The 4321-nt window shown below is 36.1% G+C and overlaps 1 non-coding gene and 1 pseudogene across 1 annotated transcript; one reads left to right on the forward strand and one right to left on the reverse strand.

Moving 5' to 3' along the window:
- Nucleotides 1–144: 144 nt before the first annotated feature.
- Nucleotides 145–308, forward strand: LOC114005424 (U1 spliceosomal RNA). Its single transcript, XR_003547274.1, has one exon. It is a non-coding gene; the product is annotated as a U1 spliceosomal RNA (small nuclear RNA).
- A 525-nt stretch (nucleotides 309–833) lies between these two features.
- Nucleotides 834–1082, reverse strand: LOC102481109 (short coiled-coil protein pseudogene; annotated as a pseudogene).
- Nucleotides 1083–4321: the final 3239 nt, after the last annotated feature.

Genomic DNA, 4321 nt, shown 5'->3' on the forward strand with positions numbered 1-4321 from the left:
GAGTTTTAGAGGTCAAATGACCCTCATTTATTTTCCATGTTGGTCATTATCATAACCAAAAGTCTGAAGACTTACTTGTTACTCTGGGCCTCTACACCATTACAATGTAAATAGACCTTATATTTCAAGAACCTTAGAAAATAAATACTTACCTGGCAGGGGAGATACCATGATCATGAAGGTGGTTTTCCCAGGGCGAGGCTTATCCATTGCACTCCGGATGTGCTGACCCCTGCGATTTCCCCAAATGTGGGAAACTCGACTGCATAATTTGTGGTAGTGGGGGACTGCGTTCGCGCTCTCCCCTGTGTAAAAAAATAATAATAAAAATAAATAAATAAATACGAGAGTAACCTCCTGCATTTAATCTTTCTAGACAACAGGCCAGAACACAGAGACATTAAAGTCTTCATTTTTAGTCCTTGAAAGCAATATTTCACATCTCAATTTCATTAGCCATCGCAGAAGGATCTGCGTTTGTACCTATCCACTCTAAAAATGAATCTGGAGGATAGGTCTCTGCAGAAAATCTTCATTTTTATTTCCTGAAAGCAATATTTCACAGCACAAGTTCACTAGTCATCTCAGAAGGACCCTAGTATATACAATTCTAATTATAAAGTCTCTACAATACATTTGCATATTTTCATAAACTAACATAATATGCAAACTCATGGACGTTTTCTGTAATGCTGTTAATTTTGCCTAGGTCTGACATTATCTTCATATTCAATAAAGTCACAAACAAAAGGACTTTAACTTTTGGAATCTATCCAAGTTTTAAAGAAAAAAAAAAAAAACACCAACAGTAATTCCATAAAACTGAAGGGAAGTCAATCCTTTATTTTCTTTGGCTTTTTATCAGTTGTTTCAAAAACACTAGTAACTGGCATGAGGCTTTCTGTGTATTGTTCAAGAACTTGGTTTTCTGATTTTAGGTTCAGATTTTCTTCATTAACTGCATCTACTCTTGCACACAGATCTTCAAGTGTGTGTTGCAGTTCCAACACTTTAAGTCGTGTTTATTCCTCCAGTTCCATGTGATTTGCAGCATCAATTGCATCCAACTCAGAATTCATCATCTTGGGTGTCAAACTTATGGTCCTTTTATACACAATTATTGATGAATGATCTTCCATTAGGGGTGGCAGAGGTAGAGGGATAGGGAGGATGCCTCAGTCTGGGACATTTGGACCAGCTGACCCAAATTCTCATTTATGATATAGTTGGGATGTATTTTCATGTGCTAAGCTACCATATATAGGATTTATGTGACATGAAATTAATAAGAAGAATAAATCATATGATCAATGTGTATATAGAACTTATGGGCATTTTGTAGGACTGCAAACATGATTATTCCTGTTTTAAAAACATGACAAGTTTTAAATTTGTTGTAATATAATTTTTATTACATATTAGACATGGGATCGATACATTTTTAAATAACTTTTTCATGTCATTTTCTCTTTTACATTCAATCACATTATTTAGCTTACAAACTGAATATTTCAACATGTAAACATTTCTCCCTAGTCCAGTTGATAAAACTATAAAATTATCTTCAACAGATAATACCAAATTTATTTGTCCCATTAATGCTTTGTCTCTCTATTTTTCTTCTGAATGTTCTTCCTCAGACTCTACTCTTTCACACACACTATATCTGGTATTTACATTCATTTATTGTGTTTCTATATCCTTTAGTAAATCGGTTTCAGCCATAGAGTGTGAACATTCAGTATACATTTAGTGAAGACATACAATGTCTCTCCTTCATAGCCTGGCTTGTTTCACTCAGGAGTAAATCTTCCATGTTCTTCCACTTTCTGTCAAAAGTCAGGGTTTTGTTATTCTTTACAACTAGATAGTTTTTTATAGAGTATATTGCCACAGTTTTTCAATCCATTCATCTGTTCATGGGCATTTGGATTGGTTCCAAGTCTCAGGAATTGTGAATAGTGCCACAATAAAAATCAATGTGCAAGCACTTTTCTGATCAAGAATTCTTCTGTCCTTTGGGTAGATACCAAGGAGTGGGATTGCTGGATCATATGGTAGTTCTATTTGTAGATTTTTGAGAAATCTCCAAATTGTTCTCCACAGTGGCTGAATCAATTTACATTCCCACCAGCAGTGTAAGAGATTTCCCCCTTCAAAACACACCTGCCAGCACTTATCATTTTTTATTTATCTTAGTCATTCTGACTGGGGTTAAGTTGTATTTCATTATTGTTTTGACCTACATCTCCAGTACAATGAGGGATGTTGAGCCTTTTTTCATATGCCTTTTGGCTGTTCCTATGTCATCCTTAGAGAGTGGTTTTTCAACTCATTCTCCCATCTTTTAATAGGGTTGATCATCTTTTTTTGGAACAGCTGCTTGAGTTCCATGTGGATTCTGTATATCAGTCCCTTATCTGACACATACCATACTGAAATATTTTCCCATTCTGAGGGCTGTCAATTCACACTAATTACTGTGTCTTTTGCCATGGAGAAACTTATTAGTCTGATGTAATCACACTTGCCTATTTGGGGGTAATTGACTGCCCTTTGAGGCTCTTATTTAAAAAATCTTTGCCTACCCCAATGTCTCCCAGAGTTTACCCAGTGTTTTCCAGGAGCAGTTTTGTAATTCGAGGTCTTCTGTTTAGATCTTTGATCCACCTTGACTTGATTTTTGTCAAAGGTGAGAGGCAGGGGTTCAGATTCATCTTTCTGCTGGTGGAAATCCAGTTTTTCCAGCACCATTTCCTGAACAGCTTTTTATTTCCCACTGGATTGAATGGTACCACTTGTAAAAAATCGGTTGACTGTATGTTTGGGAATTTATTTCTGGGGACTCTATTCTGTTTCATTGGTCCACATGTCTGTTTCTGTGCCAATACCATGCTGTTTTGATTACCATAGCTTTGTAGTATATTTTGGGGTAAGGGAGTGACATGCTATCCACTCCACTTTTCCTGTGAAGAATTTCTTTGGCAATATGGGATGCTTTATGATTCTAGACAAATTTTATGATTGTCTTTTCTAGATCTGTGAAGAATGTGTCTGGTAGTTTGATTGGCATTGCATTTAATATGTAGAATTGCCATTTTGATTAGAATAGAGGAATCTCCAAATTGAGTAGAGTTGCTGTTTTGATTATATTGAATCTTCTAATCCAGGAACATGGAATGTCCTTCCACTTTTTTGTGTCATTTTCAATTTCTTTTTTTTTTTTTTTTTATTAGCTTCTCATAGTTTTTCTTGTGGAAGTTTTTAACTTCTTTGGTTAGATTTATTCCTAAGTATTATATCCTTTTTTTTTTTTTGAGAGGTTTTTGTTATAGGGTGCATGTGCTCACCAGACAGACAGAGACAAAGAGACAGAAAGCGAGAAATCACCCCCCAGGGGGAATGGCCATGCCACAATCACTTCTCACACACTCTCCTCTCGGGATCTTGGGCATGCACGCACACGTGCCCGGCGTGAGTTCAAGCCACCAGGTCCAGGACGTGAACCGCGGTCAACTACATGGGAGTCCAGTGACATAGCCATTACACTAACTCCTGGTGCCCAGTATCATATACTTTTTGTGGCTAAGGGAAATGCATTACTTTTATCAGTACTATCTTATTCTGCTTGTTATTCGTATATAGAAATGCTATAGATTTCTGCTTACAGATTTTGTATCCAGTGATTTTACTGTATTCATGTAGTACTTCCAGAAATTTTTTCATGGAAACCATGGAGTCTTCTATGTATACAATCATGTAATCTGCAAATAGGGAGAGTTTCACCTCTTCCTTTCCTATTTGAGTGTATTTTATTTTTTCCCTTTTTCTGATAGCATTGGTGAGGACTTCCAGTACTATATTAAAAAGTAGTGGAGAAAGTGGGCATCCTTGTCTTGTACCTCATTTTAGTGAAAAAACTTTCAGCTTTTCTCCATTGAGGATGATGTTTTCTTTGGGTTTTTCATAGATAGCTCTTATTGTGTTGAGAAAAGACCCTTCTATGCCAATTTTGCTGAGAGTCCTGATCATGAAGGGATGTTGTATCTTATCAAATGCTTTTTCTGCCTCCATTGATATGACCGTACGTTTTTTATCATGTTTCCTCTTAATAAAGTGTATTACATTTATAGTTTTGCATATGTTGAAACAACCTTGCATTCCTGGAATAAAGCCTACCTGATCATGATGTATAATCTTTTTTATAAGTTGTTGGATTTGACTTGCTAGTATCTTGTTGAGAATCTTTGTGTCTATATTCATCAGGGATATTGGTGTATAGTTTTCCTTCCTTGTTCTCTCCTTATCTCTTTTAAGGATA

This window comes from Tupaia chinensis, unplaced genomic scaffold, assembly GCF_000334495.1.
Source record: "Tupaia chinensis unplaced genomic scaffold, TupChi_1.0 Scaffold143780_1, whole genome shotgun sequence".
NCBI classification, from domain to species: domain Eukaryota; kingdom Metazoa; phylum Chordata; class Mammalia; order Scandentia; family Tupaiidae; genus Tupaia; species Tupaia belangeri.